Raw genomic sequence first — 21,401 nt, forward strand, 5'->3', positions numbered from 1 at the left:
GTTTATCCATTCTCTAGATGATAGACATTTGGGTTTTTAGTTTGGGGCTATTGTGGATGCTATAAACATTCCCATGCATGTCTCTCTGTGGTTGTTTTATTCTGTTGAATAAGGCTTTTTAGTATAGTCCGAGTTATGCAACCATTATCAATCACTATCTAATTGCAGAACATTTTCATCATCCTAAAATGAAATCCCGTATTCACTAGCAGTCATGCCTTATTTTCCCTTCCTTCCATCCCCTAGAAACCACTAATCTACTTTCTAACTATAGATTTACCTATTCTGAGCATTTTATATAAAGGAATCATACCATGTGGAGCTTTTTGTGACTAACTTCTTTCACTTAGCATAATGTGCTCAAGGTTCACCCATGTCATAGCATGTGTCAGTGCTTCATTCCTTCTTAGTGGCAAGTAATACCAGATATTCTATGGACACACCACACTTTAACCATACATCAATTGATGCATACATTTGTGTTGTTTCCACTTTTTGGCTATTATGAATAATGCTGCTATGAACATTTGTGCACAAATTTTTGCATGGACATGCGTTTTCAATTCTCAGTTCTCTGGGGTATATACCTAGGAGTGGATTTACTGGGTCACATGGGAACTCTCTGTTCAACTTTTTGAGGAAGTGCTAAGCTGTTTTGTAAAGTGGCTGCACCATTTTACATTCTAATCAGCAAAGTATGAGGGTTCCATTTTTTTCCACATCCATACCAACACTTGTTATTATCTGTATTTTTTTAAAGTGTCTGTGTGGGGGGAGCAGAGAGAGAGACCATTTTAAGCAGATTCAACACCCAGTGCATGAGCCCGACATGGGGCTTGATCTCACAACTCTTGAAATTATGACCTGAGCTGAAATCAAAAGTCAGACACCTAACCTACTGAGTTACCAAGGTGCCCCATCTGTATTTTTTTAATATTCATCCCAGTGGGAATTGATAAGGTTTTGATCGAGGCTTTAATAATATTAAGTTTTGGTAAAATTAAGTAAAACTAATACCATCAATAAGAACAAAAAAGAATCCCAGAGATTGATAGCAAAACGAAGAAAGAACTTTTGTGTGACATAGTTTTGACTGTTAACAATTCCCAAATAGCTGCTTCCTATGATCCTGGAGTAGCAGTGGCTTTGTAGCCTGAATGTAGCCTTCGTGTGACCCTCAAGATGGACAACACTATTGTCTCCCTATGTCTGTCTGAGGATGCAGGAGCTTTGGGATTCAAACATTGTAGGTACGAAGATAAATCAGTCTGACTTCTTTGGGGGGCAATTGAGTTAGTAAGTTTCAGAGGGCTTAAAGTGAACAATTTCAGCTCTCAGAATTTATCCTGAGAAAATAGACACACACAAAATTTATGCACAAAGATGTTCATCACAGTATTATTTATAAAGAATTACTAAAGGCTTTAAAATCTTAAATCTTCTTTGTTCTTCTCTGTATTTTTCAAATCTTCTATTGTTTCTTTATATAATTAAAACAATTCAGAATAAATACTATTTTTTAAAATCCCTATGAATCTTCAGGGTCCAGCCACCTAGGCTGCATCGTTTTTTATGCTTCTTTCAATCTTCTAGGTGTTCCTCCTCCCTTGGCACTCCAGGTACATGTAGGGCTGGACCTGAGGCAAAATATACTAAGAGAAGGATTGTTCCTAATGACGGAGATATGTCACCAAAAGTGACTTTTTTTTTTTTAAATTTATTTATGATAGTCACAGAGAGAGGGGGGGGGGGAGGCAGAGACATAGGCAGAGGGAGAAGCAGGCTCCATGCACCGGGAGCCCGACGTGGGATTCAATCCCGGGTCTCCAGGATCGCGCCCTGGGCCAAAGGCAGGCGCTAAACCGCTGTGCCACCCAGGGATCCCCCAAAAGTGACTTTTTAACCAGGTTTCTAACTCTTCAAAAATGGAATATACTTCTTGATATTCAAGACTTCTTTCTGGGATTATCAACAAGAAAATTTTTCTCTGTTCCCTAAATAGGCTGTGGAAATTCACTTTTAACCAGCCTTTTAAAAGGGGTTGAGCAAACTTGTGATGTTTCCTACAAACCTAAGATGGCGATATCCCTGGGTCGATCCTCCACAGTGAATGGCTGGGTTACTCCTGCAACTAAGGAGAGAAAACTTTCAAATGCAGACAATGATCCATGGCTAAATCTCAGAGAAAGACTCCTTTGTAATGAGCTAATCAAATAATAACAACCTCATAGTAATAGCTACCCAACAACAGCCTTGCAACTTTCCAGAAACTGCTTATTAAACCTCAGGGCATTATATATACTTCATGATTTCCCTACCCAAATGAGTAGTTTCACTAACAAGTTTTAACTGGTAAAGTAAACTTTCCTCATTCATGTAGGAAATCTGCAAAAAGAAATGAAATGTATATGTGTGTGTGTGTGTATATATATACATATATACATACATACACATATATTACTATAGAATTCAGCATTGTTTTATTACCTACACTAAATCGTCTAGGCAGATAGCCAAAAACCTCAAAATAAGCTTCCCTTTAGTGCAAATAAGTATCAATGAATAATTTAAAAATAGTTCATTATATTGAATTATAATCAGCAATATCTGAGATTATTACATTCTATATTTTATGTACTGTTCAACTGCTTTAATTATAATTTTGGTTTTTTTTTTTTTTTTAAGATTTTATTTATTTGAGAGAGAGAAAGCACAAGCAGGGGGAGTGGCAGAGGGAGAAGCAGGCTCCCAGGCAAGTAGTCCCATGCAGGACTGGATCCCAGGACGCTGAGATCACGACCTGAGCCAAAGGCTGACACTTAACTGACTGAGCCACCCAGGTACCTCGGTTATGTTTTATATAATAATAATAAAAGAAAAATATCACATGTCACTAGTGTATTATAACAACGGGTATAATAATGTTAAGTAACAATGCATCCTTAAGTGTGACTCCATAAAGAAAATTCACATATATCATAGCTTAAGAACACTTTAGAAAATATCACATCAATATATATATTTTTTAGATTTATTTATTAACTTGTTCATGATAGACATAGAGAGAGAGAGGCAGAGACACAGACAGAGGGAGAAGCAGGCTCCATGCCGGGAGCCCGACGTGGGACTAGATCCCAGGACTCCAGGACCACGCCCTGGGCCAAAGGCAGGCACCAAAACGCTGAGCCACCCAGGGATCCCCCCACATCAATATATATTTGAATGGACTTGTAATACCAGGCAAATAAAATAGCAAACAAACCAAACATTCCCCTACTTGATTAAAACAGCAATACAATGTCCGTTAGCAACAAACTTTGTAACAGAGAAAGAAGGGTGGGGGAGAGAAAGAGAATAAGAGAAGACAGGGAATCTAAAATTTCAGTATCAAGTCCCAGAACAAAGTAATCTTAAAAATGTTCTCTTCTCCAGATATGTCTCATAGCTCATATTCATATTAATGTACAATAACCTGTTCTATATTTTATTCATTTTCATTGATAATTGGAATTACTAAACTTTTCTTAGCTTTAAGCACAAATTGAGCACTCTTAGTGAAATGTTAGCAAATCCATCCTTGAAATGTTATGTATCATGTAAATGGCCCATTTCTGGCAAACCTATGTCCACAGGGCTTGTATCAAATGACTACAGTTAAGAAGGACAAAAATGTTCCAAAGGTCCTCTGACCAACAGTATAACCTCATGCATTGTGTACCACAGGTCTTCAATCAATAAAGAAGGAGAAAGATTGGAGAATTTGCTAAGCACATATACAAATCAGAAATCATGTTTGTTTTTTTTTTAAAGATTTTATTTATTCATGAGAGATACACAGAGAGAGGCAGAGACACAGGCAGAGGGAGAAGCAGGCTCCAAGCGGGGAGCCCGACGTGGGACTCGATCCTGGGTCTCCAGGATCACGCCCTGGGCCGAAGTCAGCGTTAAACTGCTGAGCCACCCGGGGTGCCCAATCATGTGTTTTCTAAAAAAAATGAACAGAGGGTATCCAGTTGGTTAAGTGCCTGCCTTTGGTTCAGGTCATAATCCTGGGATCCTGGGGTCAATTCCCACATTGGACTCCCAGCTCAGTGGGGAGTCTGTTTCTCCCTCTCCCTCTACCCCTCCCACCTGCTTGTGCATGTGTGCATTCTCTATCAAATAAATAAAATGTTTAAAAAAAAGTGAAGAGAGACATAAAAGGGCTATCCTTTTTGAATCCCTTACAGTCAACCAGATACAGGATTTAATCAATCTCAGAACATGTTCCTCTTCTGAAATAGAGAAAAAGATCTCATAATTATAACAATGTCACATATACCACATCATACCAGGAAAGCTGATGAGTCACTGGAAGGGGCCTCTACACTACTTGAGAAAAGCCATGTCAAACCTGACTCAGCTCTTCATGCCTTTCCTGCGACTATGTCAAGGGACTCCCCTGCTTGGCCCCAAAGACAGGTGGGAGGCAGAGCATCTGCCATACCACCTGCTGTTTCTACACAGAAGAACCCCCCCACCTTCCCCTCCTGGACTACAGCAAAGTCATCCAGAAAAAATACCCTATTCTCAGATCTGGGCATAAAGGAGTGGGTGGCTATTTAAGGTCTTTCATTCTGACTTACTGCACCCCTAAGAATAGAGTTCTCCTTTAAGAGATTAGGTGCTAAGAGGGCTCAATTCTGATTATTGCCTGAATTAAAACCTGTTACAATTAGGGAAACTGGGGTGAGCTGCCCCTGCTGGCATAACCCTGGAGTCCATCTATCAGAGATACTAGTATTAACATAAATGACTTGGTTCTAGCCTGCAGCTAGATTTGGGCACGTGGGACATAGACAACCCCTAAGTCACCTTAGTAACCCAGAAGGTTCTATAGCCCAGAAAAATTATGATTTGGGCTCATAAATAAAAAGTTAAAACATGACCGAAAGAGAGGTCCTATTTCACTTTATTGTATCATGAGGTTACATGAAAATTCTGTCAGATATGTGTTCCACCACTTGTATTATTTGTGTGCTTCTTTTAATTAAAACTATAAGCTGCTTTACAAGTATATAAGTATATACCAGTTACTATTTTGGCAGGGGAGAGAGGGAGAGAGAGAAAGAGAAGAGGGGAAAGGCAAAGGTAAAGGGAGAGAATCCCAAGCAGACTCCCCACTAAGCATGGAACCCTACATGGGGCTTGATCTCATGACTCTAAGATTGTGACCTGAGCTGAAATCAAGAGTTAGACACTTAACCTAGTGAGCCACCCAGGCACCCTCACAATGTATTTTATATTTATTCTGCACATCTTTTTCTTGTCTTCATTTCAATATAAACACATTATGTAGTTATAGTCAAGATTTTGACATAATTTGAGTGCTACTGACAGTAATAACAAATTAGAAATCTTGAGTAAAATTTTTAGGTGTTTTTTCCTTAATTAGCTTGAATTTGAAGATACCACTCTGCTCATGCACAAACAAATGGAATATTCAAAAACCTTTTAAAGCAATACTTAGGTTGGAAACAAACTATGATATTTGATCTCATGTTCAAATGTTATAATGAAGTCTTTACTGCAGAAATGATTATATAATATTTAAATTTCTCCTATAAATCAATAGCACTCAATCGCCCTTCTTTCATCTCTCAAAGCAATATCTAGATCTATATGTTTCTTAAATTCTTCTCATTTCTAATTTTTTTAATGTTAAGACGTTATATTTCCTGCAATATCCTACTTCAAAGGACTCAAAATCTTAGAAATTACCCACATCTTCTTGAAGTATGAATACCAGGTTTCCTTTATTATTTAATTTTTTTCTAAAGATTTGATTTATTTATTTGAGAGAGAGAAAGGGAGCATGAACAGGGAGAGTGGCAGAGGGTAAAGCAGACTCCTTGCTAAGCTTGGAGCCCGACATGGGGCTTGATCCCAGGACTCCAGGATCATGACCTGAGCTGAAGGCAGATGCTTAACCCACTGAGTCACCTAGTCGCCCCATCAGGTTTCTTTTAAATTACGAGACTACGTAAGTTAAAAAAAAAATCTATAATCCTTAAAAACTCAGTCATTATTACAGAGATTGACGATATGGTAATAAAGGAACTCTGAAGTACACTGACACAGGTGAGGATGTGGTCAGTATAATGCAGGCAGCAACAAACCATTTGTCTTTCAAAGGACCTCAAATTGTAACAGAACTGAAGGAATAATGGCAAACAAGTTTCCAGAACTGCTAAAACCACACAGGAAAACCCGAACCAGCCATCTAAGACAGATGGAGACAGATGCTTAGGGCTATGCAATAAAACTTGTCTAAAGAGAGTTACTAGGGAAAGAAAAATCTCAAATCTCAGAAGAGAAGGTAATTAATCCAATTATTTCAATGAATTTGAGCTTCTTGCTACAATGTTTCTAGAACATTCATGTGACTGTGATCTTGACAGTATGGTCATTTATTTATAATACAGCAGCAAGTATCTGATATAAAATTATAATATTCCAAGAGTACTTTAGTAAAATGCTTTATATAGAGTAAGAATTTTATATTCCTGTTACTCCCTCATTTATTACTCATCTTAAAGTTAACTGAGTAAGAGAAAATGGTTATTTGGGAGCAAGAGGAAGAAAGAAAACTGAGGAAGGCCATCTATATAGAAAAAGGATTGGATGAAGTGAGCACTGTTTGGATTAATTATCAGGGTAGACCTTCATTCATTCATAATCCTATGCTACTTCTGATAGCATGAGATTCACATTGTGTTGCAAAGGACTTTTTATTTGATTTCCTCACCAATATACCATAAGCTTACAGATAAGGATGGTAACCATTGTGTTTTCCATTGTGTATCCACCAATTACACAGGGTCTAACAGACAATATGTACTAGTAAATGTTAACTGGATGGATGGATGGATGGATGGATAAGTAGGTAGGTAGGAAGGTGGGTGGATTAGCTCATGCAGCTGTGGTGTTAGGGAGCTGCACAATCCTTGGCCACAGTAGATAGCAAAGTTGCTTCATATCCATGGAAAGTTGGACTGCCAATAGCACAGTCACAAACATCTCTCAGATACCGTTAACCTCTCTGGAACAGTTTGCTCAAATTACCACTGTTTACCTAAAAGAAATTCCAAATATTCAAAGAGAAATCTTAGAAATCCAAACATAAAAAATGTAGAAAATGTACTACCTTCTCTTAATTGGCAATACCTTTCAGGGATAGCTCTGGTCAGGGATTTACTGCTGGGATGTCTGAGTGGGTTGATATTAACAAATCCATCCCCATGATACATCATATCAATAAGAGAAATGATAAAAATCATATGACTATTTCAATAGATGCAGAAAAATCATGTGACAAAGTACCACATCCACTCATGGTAAAAACCTTCAGCAAAGTAGGTTCAGAGGGAACATACCTCAACATAGTAAAGACCATATATTAAAAACCCGCAGCTGCAGTGCTTGGGTGGCTCAGCTGATTGAGCCTCCAACTCTTGGTTTAGGCACAGGCCATGATCTCGTGGGTCATGGGCTCAAGCCGTGTGTCAAGCTTCACACTCAGCAAGGAGTATGCTTGGAGAGTCTCTCCCTCTACCTCTCCCTCCACTCACACATGTGCTTTCTCTCTCTAATAAATAAATATTTTTTAAAAATAATAAAATTAAAAACCCAGAGCTAACATCATATTCAATGTGGAAAAATGAGAGCTTTTCCCCTAAGATCAGGAGCAAGACAAGGACCACTTGTCAGAAGCAAGACCACTTCTGTTCAACATAGTACTGGAAGTTCTAGCAACAGCAATCAGACAAGAAAAAGAAATAACAGGCATCCAAATTGGTAAGGAGGAAGAACATGCACTGTTTCCAGATGATGTCATACTATGTAGAAAACCCTAAAGACCACCAAAAACCTACTATGAATTCAGTATGGTTGCAGAATACAAAATCAATGTACAGAAATCCATTGCATTTGTATATACTAATAAGGAATCAGCAGAAAGAGAAATTAAGAAAACAATCCCATTTACAATTGAACCAAAGAAAATAAAATACCTAGGGATAAACCTAACCAAAGAGGTGAAAGACCTGTACTCTGAAAATTATAAAATACTGATGAAAGAACCTGAAGTCAATACAAACAAATAGAAAGATATCCCATGATAACAGATTGTAAAAACAAACATTGTTAAAATGTCCATACTACTCCAAAAGCAACCTACATATATTTTTTAAAGACTTTATTTATTTATTCATGAGAGACACAGAGAGAGGCAGAGACATAGGCAGAGAGAGAAGCAGGCTCCCTGCAGGAGCCTGATGTGGGACTCTATCCCAGGACCCGGGGATCACAACCTGAGCCAAAGGCAGATGTTCAACCACTGAGCCAGTCAGGTGCCCCACAATCTACAGATTTAATGCAATCCCTATCAAAATATCAACAGCATTTTTCACAGAACCAGAACAAACTATCCTAAATTTTGTACAGAACCACAAAAGACCTTGAGCAGCCGAAGCAATCTAAAAAGAAAAAAAGCTAGAGAAACCACAATTCCAGATATCAAGTTACACTATCAAGGTGTAGTAATCAAAACCATATGGTAATGGAACAAAAACAGACACACAGGTCAATGGAACATAATAGAGAGCCCAGAAACAAACCCACAATTAAACAGTCAATCTTCAACAAAGGATGCAAGAATAAGTAATGGGTAAGAGTCTCTTCAATAATTATTTGGGGACAGCTACATGCAAAAGAATGACACTGGACCACTTTTTCACACCATACACAAAAATAAATTCAAAATGGGCTAAGTATCTAAATGTGATACCTGAAACTGTAAGAATCCTAGAAGAGAACACAGGTAGTCATTTCTCTGACATTGGCCATAATAACATTTTTCTAGATATGTTTCCTGAGGCAAGGGAAATGAAAGTAAAGATAAACTATTGGGACTATTTCAAGATAAAAAGCTTCTGCACATAAGTGATCAACAAAACTAAAAGGCAAGCTACTGAATGGGAGAAGATATTTGCAAATGACATATCCAATAAGGGGTTAATACTCAAAAGATATAAAGAATATACAACTCAACACCCAAAACCCAAACAATCCAAGTTAAAAATGAGCAGAAGACATCAACAGACATTTCTCTAAAGAAAATATCCAGATGGCCAACAGACACATGAAAGGATGCTCAGTATTACTTACTCATCATCAGGAAAAAGCAAATCAAAACCACAGTGAGATATCACCTCACACCTGTCAGAATGGCTAAAATAAAAAACACAAGGAACATGTGTTTCAAGGATGTGGAGAAAAAGGAACCCTGGTGCACTGTTGGTGGGAATACAAACTGGTGCAGCCACTGTGGAAAACAGTATGGAGATTGTTCAGAAAATTAAAAATAGGGGATCTCTGGGTGGCTCAGCGGTTTAGCGCCTGCCTTTGGCCCAAGGTGTGATCCCGGAGTCCCAGGATCAAGTCCCACATCGGGCTCCCTGCATGGAGCCTGCTTCTCCCTCTGCCTGTGTTTCCCTGCCTCTCTCTCTCTCTTGAATGAATGAATAAATAAAATTTTTAAAAAAATAAAAAATAAAAATAGAACTAACATGTTCTAGTAGTTACTCTAGTGGGCATTTACCCAAAGAATACACAAACCCTAACTTGAAAGGATATACACCCCTATGTTTACTGAGGCATTATTTACAAGAGCCAAATTATGGAAGCAGCCTGTGTCCATCCATAGATGAATGTATAAAGAGGATTTGGTATGTGTGCACATATGTTATACACATACACAGGGTTGATTATTACTCAGCCATAAAAAAAGAAATGAAATCTTGCCATTTGCAATGACACTGATGGAACTAGAGTATAATGTTACGCAAAATAAATCAGAGAAAGTCAAATACCATATGAGTTCACCACTCACATGTGGAATTTAAGAAACAAAACAAAGGAAAAGAAAGACAAACCACAAAACAGACTCTTAACTACAGAGAACAGATGGTTACCAGAGGGGAGGTGATGGAGGGTGGGTAAAACAGGTGAAGAGGATTAACAGTACACTTACCTTGATGAGCACTGAGTAATATACAGAATTGCTGAATCACTATATCATGCACTGAAACTAATATAACATTACGTGTTAACTATACAAGAACTAGGGCAGCCCCGGTGGCGCAGCGGTTTGGCGCTGCCTGCAGCCTAGGGCGTGATCCTGGAGACCCTGGATCGAGTCCCATGTCAGGCTCTCTGTATGATGCCTGCTTCTCCCTCTGCCTGTGTCTCTGCCTCTCTCTGTGTCTCTCATGAATGAATAAATAAAATCTTAAAAAAAAAAAACCTATACAAGAACTATAATTCTTTAAAAAAAATGTATGGTCCTAAAAAAAAAAAGTATGGTCAGAGACATGCTGGACATCCCCTCCAAAGCGAAAGACAAGCTATTACATCTTTCACCAACTATAATGAAGAAGGATGCCCAATGCCATGTAGGTGTCTCTGGGTTCTGGAGACATCGTCTTATACCGCTAGCAATACTTTTATGACCTAAATATGGAGTGGGGTGAATAGGGGCTGGATTTGAGAGCTGTAAGACAGGGAAGGGATCTGCAGCAAGTCCAGACTCCAATGCAAGCAGCCCTCCTGTTTGAGTCATATGACTCAGTGGATCCGCTGGTGTTATCAATGGAAGGAAAATACGATGTGTGAAGTATGTGACAAGCCCCATTGAAAGAATCATAACATAGGTCCCTAAGGCTTGGGAGCAAGGCCATGTCTTCTGGGGAAAAAAACTCCTGGCATGCTCCTGGGCACTGGTAGAGACAGAGTGCCTGACATAGGACACCAAGGGACCAGCTTCTAGAGCTGCCCATCCTAAGCCCCATTAAGACACAGTGTTGGGGGATGCCTGAGAGGCTCAGCGGTTGAGCATCTGCCTTCATTTCGGAGCGTGATTCCGGGTCCAGAGATCGAGTCCTGCGTCAGGCTCCCTGCGAGGAGCCTGCTTCTCCCTCTGCCTATGTCTCTGCCTCTTTCTCTGTGTCTCTCATGAATAAATTTAAAAAAATCTTAAAAAAAAAAAGACACAGTGTTGGACTGGCCCAACAAAATGAAAGTGGTGTCCAGACTGAGCATGAACAGGATCAGAGGGCATAAGCAAGCTGCATGAGAAGGGAGACCAGACCCCAACATACCCGCTACTATTGCACCAGCTTCCCTTCCTCAGCTCCCACTTTACGGCTGCATGGGTGATTCTGTATGACTAACTGAAGATGGAGGAGAAAGCTTAAGCTTGATTTATGGATGGGTCATGTCAGTATGTGCGGACAACCTGAAAATAGACAGCAGCTGCCTTTCAGCCTCACTTGGAGGTGGCCTTGCAAGACAGTGGCAAGGGAAAATTCTTCCTGTAGGTACACCTGGTTATTCATTTTGTGTAGTAAAAGAAATGGCTTAAGGTTAGAATATACTTATGGATTCACAGGTGGCATCAAAAGGGCCAGCCTTTGGACAGGGGCATGGAAAGAAAAATATCAGGAGATGGGGGACAAAGAGGTCTAGCAAAGAACATGTAGTCAGACATATGGGCAAGGACACAAAGTATGAAGGTCTGTGTATCCTATGTTGGCATCCACCAGACAGTGTCTATCAGAGACAAGGTAATGAGCAATCAAGCAGGTAACAGAACCACATCAGTTGGTGCCTGCCACCCTTTGCCATCAGCTATGTGAGGGCTGGCATCTGGTCACAGTGGAAAAGATGGGGGCAATACCTGGGCCAGGAGCATGGTATTCATGGACTCTCACTTACCAAACTGATTTTGCTACCGGTGATTCAATTCGAATGTAAAGAGAAGAAGTATAAGGTCCATGAATGGCACCGCTGAAGGTCCAGCAACAGACACCAGCGCTGAGCCTCGGGTATGGTGCCACGACCCCAAAGAGACTGACTAGGTAACTTGGCAACAAATTAACCTCAACTGGGCTGCCTGGATCCTGCTTGGATCCTGGGAAAGCCACATATTCTGAGGACAGGCTTGCCCTTCCCAGCTGCAGGTCCCGGGCCACACCAAGGGCTCCGAGAGTGTTGTGTCCGCTGGTGTGAGGTCGCACAGGGCACCGCAGCAGAACACGGGGCCACTTCCGTCAAGGGCTCTGAGGGTGTTCTGTCCCCTGGTGTGAGATCGTACAGGGCACCGCAGAACTCGGGGCCACTTCCATCAAGGGCTCCAAGGGTGCTGTGTCCCCTGGTGTGAGGTCGAACAGGCACCGCAAGGGAGCACGAGGCCACACCCTCAAGGGCTCCGAGGGTGTTCCGTCCCATGGTGTGAGGTCGCACAGGCACCGCAGCAGAGCTTGGGGCCACTTCCATCAAGGGCTCCGAGACTGTTGTGTCCCCTGGTGTGAGGTCGAACAGGCACCGCAGCAGAGCTCGGGGCCACACCGTCAAGGGCTCCGAGGTGTTCCCTCCCCCGGTGTGAGGTCGCACAGGCACCACAGGGGAGCACGGGGCCACACCGTCAGGGGCTCCGAGGGTGCTGTGTCCCCTGGTGTGAGGTCGCACAGGCACCGCAGCAGACCAGGGGCCACGTCACATCAGCGGAGCAGCAGGTTCGGCCCGGCTCGCGCCTGGTTCCTCAGGAGCAGCTGCTCGCCCGGGAGGGTTTGCCAAGGCCTTGCCCCTGGGGCACGGCGTCCACCCTCCGGAGTGCGGTTGAATTCCCAGGCCGAAGCCTTCCCGCGGCGTCTCCACGAGCAGGAACCATGGACCAAGCGATCCGGATGGAGGCTCCGCGGGGCCACGAGCCCCGGCGTCCAGGCGGCAACAGTGCAGGCGGCCGGCGGTCCTCGCTCCCCGAGCCCCGGAACCGGCGGGAGGAAGACGACTTACCACATCCGGTGGGCAACTGCCTGCGGCCCTCAGGGCGCGGAGGCGCGCGGTCCCGCCGTGGGGCCGGAGGACCAGGGGCGCCGCCCTCCTGGCGCCTTCCCGCCTCCCCCCCCGCCCCCCGCGGTGACGGCCTCGTGCCCAGAACCTCGGGCTTCCCGGGTGGGGCGGAGCGTGACGGGAACTCAGGGTCGTGCTCCGCTCGCCGCTCTCCTCCGTCTCCCTCAGGACGCGAGGCCCAGGAGCCCCAGACAACTGCGCCGCCAACCGGATCGGAAAGGAGCCTCGGCGCGAGGGGAAGATGGACGGGCCCAGCCCGAAGGCGCGGGGAGGCGTGGCCTTGGGCCGCAGGCCGGAAGGGGCGGGGTCAGCCCAGGGCTCCTCACGTGATTGGCCGCGGCGGGGGCCGGCCCGCCCCCCCACTTCCGCTCACCTGCCTCTCCAGGTGTGCACCCCTAGGAGGACCAGGGCAACCCAAGCTCCATCTTCGCGGCGTCTGCTCCTGCAGAACCAACCTGAGACAAGGATTGTGTCAAGCACGGCCGGAATTGTTTAGACTTTTTCCCCCTCCTTTTTTTTTTTGCCTTCTCCCTTCAGCTTTTTTCCCCCTAAATATTATCCGCTTCCAGTTTTCTCTGTTTAGAGCTCTCAGTGCTCAGGCCCCGCGGCGCAAAGTGGGCCCCAGTCTCCACCCCCACCTCTCCAGCTCGCGCTCTCTCTCTTGTTCCTTTTTCTGCTTCTCCCTTTACTGTCAATCCCCAGGGGAGGGAAAGCTTAGGACATGCTATGTTTTTGGGCCAATCCCACATATCCTATCAATGTAAATTAATGCTAATAGTTTAATAAAGTACTACGGAGAGGTATTTGCGTTTTTAAAAAGTGATTATCCAAAAAAAAAATGTGATTATCTGGGCAGCCCAGGTGGCTCAGCGGTTTAGCGCCACCTTTGGCCCAGGGCGTGACCTCGGGTCTAAGGATCGAGTCCTGCGTCGGGCTCCCTGCGTGGAGCCTGCTTCTCTCTCTCTCTCTCTCTCTCTCTCTCTCACTCACTTTCTCTGTGTGTGTGTGTCCCTCATGAATAAATAAATAAAATCTTTAAAATAAAAAGTGATTATCCAAAGAATGTTTCTCTAATGGAGAATTTCCGGCAACAATTATGTAATAATAAGGTTGAGCCTTCCCTACATCCTTCCAAATGCGCCATTGCTTTGCCTGCGTGCAGCCTCTTGGCTCACTGAAATACCAAAGAGCATTAAAACAACAAAAATAACAAATGACTGAGTTCTTATTACATGCTAGCCATTGGGCTGGGCCTTTTACATTCCTTTAAACCCCACACCAGCTTCGTTTTAGATAAATAGCTGAGGCTTGGAAAGCCTAAGTGGCTCCCCAAGGCATGCAGCTTGGAAGTGGTAGAGAAAAAAATCCACTCAGCTATTTTGACTGCAAGTGCCCAGCCCACTGGAAGAGAAGGAAAGCCGCTCCCAGCTGGCACACAACTGCGGTGCCATTAGCAACAGCTCAGCAGCACACCACAGAAATCAGCACACACTTTGTTGTTGAATGATGTTCAAAAGGCATTTTTCACCATTTAGGGTCTGAAATAATATACCAGACTGTGAAGAAAATGTTTGGGTGGGACATTCTTGGATCAAATTTCCCAAATTTTCTGTTAATTTTCATACCAAACTTTAAAGCAATAATGAAGCTATCTACATATATGAGGGCTGTGGGTTGGGGGAAAAAAAAAAAAAAAGCCCTATCCCTGCCCCCTCTTGGGGTGGAGAGCTGCTCTGTAGCCAATTTCACTCAGAGATCCAAACCTAGATCTTAGTGATGGGCAGTTGTTAGAGGTAGTAGTAGAGGTGCACTCAGATGGAACAAAGATGCCATGGCCTTAGCCCTCCAAGGACTACAGTGGTTGAGCCCCAGTGAATAGGTTTGGCTCAAAGAATGATAGCTGATGTGACACAGCCGAAGTGCCTAGAAGCCGCCTCCCCTCCAGTGCAACACTGCCCTTCTTTGTGAATTCCAAGTCATCCAGTGGTAAACAAGGAAAATATGGAGAAGTGATACTGGAATCCCTTACACAACCATTTCAGTAAGTGCAAACTCCTGCTTGGTCAAAGTGGCAGATATTTAGGGGCAGGTAGAGTGGCTGTGATAAGGGGAATAGTCAAAATATTTCAACCATTATTGTACACTATGGACCCAAAGAGGCCAAGTAAAAGTGATTCCTGGCAGTAGGCAGCAGGACACAGCAGCCTTGGGGTGACCAGGTGTGCACTAGACATATTTCCTTACAGGACAACAATCCTGCTCCCAGAGGGACTGGTGTCTGAATGTACTCATAGCATCATTGATGGTGAGAAGTAGAGGGAGGATGGGGGACATATAGGACACCCTCAGGCATGCCGGAGCCTTAGCCAGTTATAAGGCTATTTCCCTCTAGTGCTGACCAGGGCTCCCTAGGCCTGACGTGGCTAGAGTGGTAAAAGGGCATTCAGGGAGCTTGAGCCACTGTCTATTTACCAATTGGAAAGGAGCTTTCTTTTTTTAAGATTTTATTTATTAATTTGAGAGAGAGGTTGAGAGAGAGAATGTGTGGTGCAGGGAGCAGGGAGCTCGACATGGGGCTCTATCCTAGAACCCTAGTACCATGACCCGAGCTAAAGGGAGACACTTACCCACCTGAACCACCCAGGAGCTCCAGGAGCTTTTAATATTGTACCAATGCACACTGCTATACTGGTAGCTGCTTTACAGGGAACACACGGATGACACATGGTGGCTTCCTAAACAACACTGGTGTTATGATCAAAAAAATCTTTGAGCTACTGATCATTTCTTCCAGAGACTGTCTTGCTTCGAAGCTCCATAGATGCCTGGGGCTCGGCTGCAAACACTCAGCTAAAGTCTTCCCCATGGGCAGAACTATCCAGGGCAGATGTAATCCAGGGTTAGGTCCTACTCTCTAAATCAACTTGAACCTTGTGGGGGCCAGGAGATGCCTGGCATTATATCAGTTCCTTCTTATTGATCAGAGGTGGTAAATAGGTGTCATCCTAGTTGATTGCTGGTGGCTACCGGATGCACTATGTTGAGTAGGATTCTAAAGTTATACCCAGTCTTTGAGAGAAAAGGTCCCATCAGTAGTGTAGTGGTGATGTCTTTTAGAGCAGGGCTTCCCCCTCCCCCAAGCTTTTTGGGTGTGTGTCATGGCCACCCTTTGCCACCTAGCAAAGACTATGGACACTGGTTCAGAGTAATGCTTTTCGAAAAAGAAAATTAAATACAAAGGAAACCAGACATGTTAGATACAGTCAACTAAAAACACTAGAAATTATTTAAGCTACAGTAATATATGTGCATCTTTATTATTGCATTCAACGAGATACAGTGGTGAGCCCAGTAACTGTTGAATTTTGGAGTACTAATGAGTATAGATGATATTTTGAGATGTCTACAACAGCGAATGCGACATGAATACATTTGTGGTTCCTATAATCAAAAGCACTGCTGCCTCTACAGTGATGTCTTGCCTACATTCATAGTGGAAGGAAACACTTTTCAGTTTAAGGTTGGTGAAAATAAAGATGTCATTTTTTTTCCCCCATTTGTGTTCAGAGACTCCTCGGATTTTAGCTATGGATCCCTGCGGGGAGAGTTCAGGGACCCCAGGTTTCTAACCCGTAACTGAGCCTGTAGCATAGCCCCAGCCCCTGGTCTGTCATGTTGTTCTCTAAGACATCAGGACTGGTATTCACTGAAGTCCAGAACTGTGCACATCGGTATTTAATGCCTGTTTACCTAAATACATATCATCCCCTGACTCTGGAGGGTGGGAGTGGTAAGGCATGCAAGTGTTTTTCTGGTTTTCATCATGGCCCAAATCATGGCCTGATTCCTGGGAAAACAGAAAAGTCTCCCTATTGTGTTAATTCTCTGGAAGGTTCAGGTTGCCCCAAGGTCCATAGAATGGAACTGCAGACACCAAGGATTCAGGCACTCATGACCTGACAGCTCCCTGTTATGGGCTGGAAGTCTGGGAGTCACCACCAACTGCTCTGGGTGTGGTTAAGCGAGAAAAGAAGGGGACTCCAATAGAATTTATCTGCTAGATAACAGCAGTAAGAGCACACATCATGACCTTCTTAACTGTGTTTGTAACAGTTATACCTTCTTGCAGGTTGATGAATTTATAATTATCTCCTGGTAAAAAGGAAGACTGAGGGCAGCCCGGGTGGCTCAATGGTTTAGCGCCGCCTTCAGCCCAGGGCCTGTTTCTGGAGACCCGGAATCGAGTCCCACGTCGGGCTCCCTGCATGGAGCCTGCTTCTCCCTCTGCCTGTGTCTCTCATGAATAAATAAATAAATAAATAAATAAATAAATAAATAAATAAATAAAATCTTAAAAAAAAAAAAAGACTGAAAGAGACCATTTTCCAGACATAGACTTTTAAATAAAAATCAGCAGTAGACTTTCACAGTGGTCTGAATGTGGCAACTGGGACTAACACTTTTACAATATGAAATCAAACTCGAATTGGTCATTACCATTTATCATATTTGAATTGTAGCTATTATTTAAGAGGAGAAAAAAGCAAACTGCTTCCACCTAGGACATCAAATGATGTTGCCATGAGAGAATGTCAACCCAGCATTCTGGCATAGTTACCAATAAACACTCAAAAATTTTGTTGGCTCTCATTAAGCTCCTCTGAAACTCCAGAAGCAATTGTGGAAAATGCATGCTCAGGCCTTGACCTCTGAGCTGTCAGCCCAACATTTTATTCCTTGACCTCAGGTTGGGTCTGCAATCACCTGTACAATAAAGTTCCCCTGTACACTGTTCATTTGACTGTTCCGTTCTCTGTGCAGTGAGATATCAAAGATTTACCCAGCAGTGCGGCATTCAAGACCACAAGCCGCATATGGCCTCCCATGCTCTGAAGACTCTGTACTTCTGAACAACAGCCCCTAGGGGTCCATAATTGGCTTTGTGTGAGCTATGCCTTTGCGTATAGACTTGCTGACCACTGCCCGCCCACCAACTCCCAATGATGGGACAACAATAAGTCTTTTCATTTCTATTTAAAACCTTGGAAAGTAGAAAAGATTTGGTCAGGTTGAATCCTTGGGGCCCAATAAGATTGGAATCTGCCCTTCCTCAATTAATCGCTGCCTAAATCACATTTCTCCTTGTACTCAGTCAACACTTGCAAAACTCAAAGTTGGTAAAGAAGTAAAGAAATGCACCTGAACTAAATGGCTGACATTAGAATGCAATATATGGAGAAGTGGGCTGGGAAAAGTAATCCAGCTTAGTGATGAAGATGATGATGGTGATGATGATGATGATGATGGCGGCACACTTATTGAGTGCATCCTACATGCTAGAAACTGTTATTTCTGAGCTCTCTATTCCATCCCATTAGTCTAGAAGTCTGTATTCCAGTACCATGCTGCTTTGATTCCTATAGCTTTATGATATGTTTTTGAGATTAAGAAGTGTGAGATCGGGGATCCCTGGGTGACTCAGTGGTTTAGTGCCTGCCTTTGGCCCAGGGCATGATCCTGGAGACCCAGGATCAAGTCCCATATCGGGCTTCCTGCATGGAGGCTGCTTCTCCCTCTGTCCATGTCTCTGCCTCTCTCTCTCTCTCTCTCTTTCTCTCTGTGTCTCTTATAAATAAATAAATAAATAAATAAATAAATAAATAATTTAAAATTAAAAAAAGAAAAATCCAGAAATAGATTTATATAAAAAAAAAAAGTGTGAGATCTCCCAACTTTGTTCTTCTTTTCCAAGATTGTTTTGACTACTTAGGGGCCTTGAAATTCCATGTGAATTTTAGGTAAGATTTTTTTTTTCTGTTTTTGAAAAAAAATTTTTTGAAAGGGGTTGCATTGTGGAAACTATGTTATACACTTTAATAATATATCCCCATTTATTTCGTATGATACCCTGTGAGATAGATACTATTATTATTTCCCAAATACACATAATAAAGTGGAGGCACAAAGATGTTCAGTAACTTGCCTACAGGTACACAAATGGGTGAGAAAACCAGGTTTTGCACCCAGACTCCAAATACCATATACTCCACAATCATCTTGAACAGACTTCCCACTGAGGATTTGGATGACCTAAAAAGTTTCTGCACTTCTACTGTATAAGAAGTGAGGAGGAACCAGAAGGAATCAGCTACTTCTCACCAATACCTATTCTTCCTTTCTTTAATAATAGGACTCTGAGGGGAACCCTGGGTGGCTCAACGGTTCAGCACCTGCCTTTGGCTGGGGGCGTGATCCTGGAATCCGGGGATGGAGTCCCACGTGAGGCTCCCTGCATGGAGCCTGCTTCTCCCTCTGCCTGGGTCTCTGCCTCTCTCTCTCTTTCTCTATGTCTATCATGAATAAATAAATAAAATTTTTAAAATATTTTATTTATTTATTCATGAGACACACACAGAGAGGCAGAGACACAGGCAGAGGGAAAAGCAGGCCCCATGCAGGGAGCCCGACGTGGGACTCGATTCTGGGTCTCCAGGATCACACCCTGGGCTGAAGGCGGCGCCAAACCGCTGAGCCACCCGGGCTGCCCAATAAATAAAATTTTTAAAGAAAAAAAAATAATAGGACTCTGAGTTTTGGGTGGCGATGTGATGAATGCATGTCCCAGTAGACTTGTTAAGGGCGGCTTAGGCGACTAAATTCTGTCCAGTGGAGTGTCATTGGAAGTGACTTGTGCACTTCTCAGATGTGCACCGATAGAGAACACTCAGCTACTCTGTGGCTCTTCCCCTTCTTTCTCCCGACTTGGTTGGAAGCCCTGTGCAGGGATGGCCAAGCAGCCCTACACCCTGGAGCACCTCAAGACTGTGATGAGAGAGGCAAATAGAACCTGAGGTAAACCAATGTATCCTTTGGTCTCTTTGTTACAGCAGGATAGCCTAAATCCTATTGGTAGTAGGTTTGGGGAAGTTTCACTTGGAATTTTTGTATTTAGGAGAATGACGTTTTCAAACATTTACTTGAGAATAGAAAAATCACTTGCTGGTATTTTTTTTAACTTTCTTGGTAATTTTTAAGTTACACTTCCCCATCTAGTACCTTTTTACAAAGATGTTGGCACTGAGTTATGGAAATTAGGGCATATGCTTTGAATTTATTTTCTAGCAGTAATAATGAATGCTCATCTAGCTAAATTAGTTTTACCTTATTCTTAGGATCATCTGCGTTTATCTGTGGAGTACCTTGGTTGGAGTTGGGGATCAGGCCCCAGAACCCAGGACAGGGCCTAGCCAACTGGATCATCCATCCCGGCAGTGAGATGGCAGTCCACCTGGAAACAACCCCCCTGACAGCTCTGACAGACTGACGTTATACACGCTAGGATGGTTGATGTTCTTCACGGAAAAGGCCATGCTGGGATCATGAATAAGGCTCAGACCTTGTACATACTTGTGTTGACAGCAGCTCTCCAGTGAGGAGAGTTCAAGAGATGGTGCCTAAAATTCACTGCCCAGGTGTAAATTTCATGTGCTATTGGTCAGAGCTAACCTTAGGGAGGGCAACGTTTGGAGCAGTTCGTGTGAACAAAGACCTTAAAAGACTTTTTTTTAAAGGAAAATTTCAAACATATTCATAAGTAGAGAGATTAGTATGATGAGCGCCCATGTCTGTGAATGTTTTATGGAGATGAAGTCAAGTTAAAAAGAACATCAAGGGCACCTTTGAAGAGGAAAAGAATTTGAGAAAGAACAGACAAAGGAGGTCATGATAAAAGGGAGGAGTCCTGCTCAGACAAAGGCTTTTTGTAAGATGGATGACAAAAGAAATAGGGTGACAGCTCACCTTGCCCTGAAACACTTCAGATCCCTCCCACAGAGTTTGAGAATAAATCAATCATAACAAAATAGTTAATATTTATTTAACCTCTCCTACATGCTGAATATTGTTTCACAAACTTCTTTGCCCCATTTATATTATTCCCATATTACACATGAGAAATTTGTGACTTTCAGAAGTTAAAGTTAACTTTCTCAAAGTCCAGTGGCTGATAAATATGGGCCAAGATTTGAAACCAGGACCTTTTGACTCAAGAGCCTCTACTCCTAACAATATGTCTGTGTTGAAGTCTGGTTCATGGGTTTTTGACCCAACATCACTTAGGGCACTTGTTAGAAAGGTAGATTTCTCATTCCCACCCTAGACCTAATGCATCAGAAACTATGGTGTATGAGGTCTAGGGATAGGCATCCGAAACCAGATTTTTCAGTCCATCCAAGTTTGAGAACTGTGGCTTACTGACATACTCTTGAGGTATAGTTTCCATCAGAGGTTCCCGGAACTTTTTTGATTCTATACCTTTATCTGTAAGATGTTTTAAAAGATATTTTCTCAGGATATTCTCATTCTTTCTCCAAATTATATACATTCTTTGTAAATTACTCTTTATGATTTAATATGTAGGTATTGTGGTTCTAGTGTATTATGTATACCGT

General features: G+C 42.8%; 1 long non-coding RNA gene across 1 annotated transcript in view; it reads right to left on the reverse strand.

The window, feature by feature from the left end:
- Nucleotides 1-13,195, reverse strand: part of LOC140608641 (uncharacterized) — a 41,352-nt gene extending 28,157 nt beyond the window's left edge. Inside the window, exon 1 of the long non-coding RNA XR_012010608.1 lies at nucleotides 11,815-13,195. This is a non-coding gene — a long non-coding RNA (uncharacterized lncRNA). The remainder of the gene's footprint in view (nucleotides 1-11,814) is intronic.
- Nucleotides 13,196-21,401: the final 8,206 nt, after the last annotated feature.

The sequence above is a fragment of the Canis lupus genome, chromosome 18 (genome assembly GCF_048164855.1).
Source record: "Canis lupus baileyi chromosome 18, mCanLup2.hap1, whole genome shotgun sequence".
In the NCBI taxonomy this organism is placed as follows: Eukaryota; Metazoa; Chordata; class Mammalia; order Carnivora; family Canidae; genus Canis; species Canis lupus.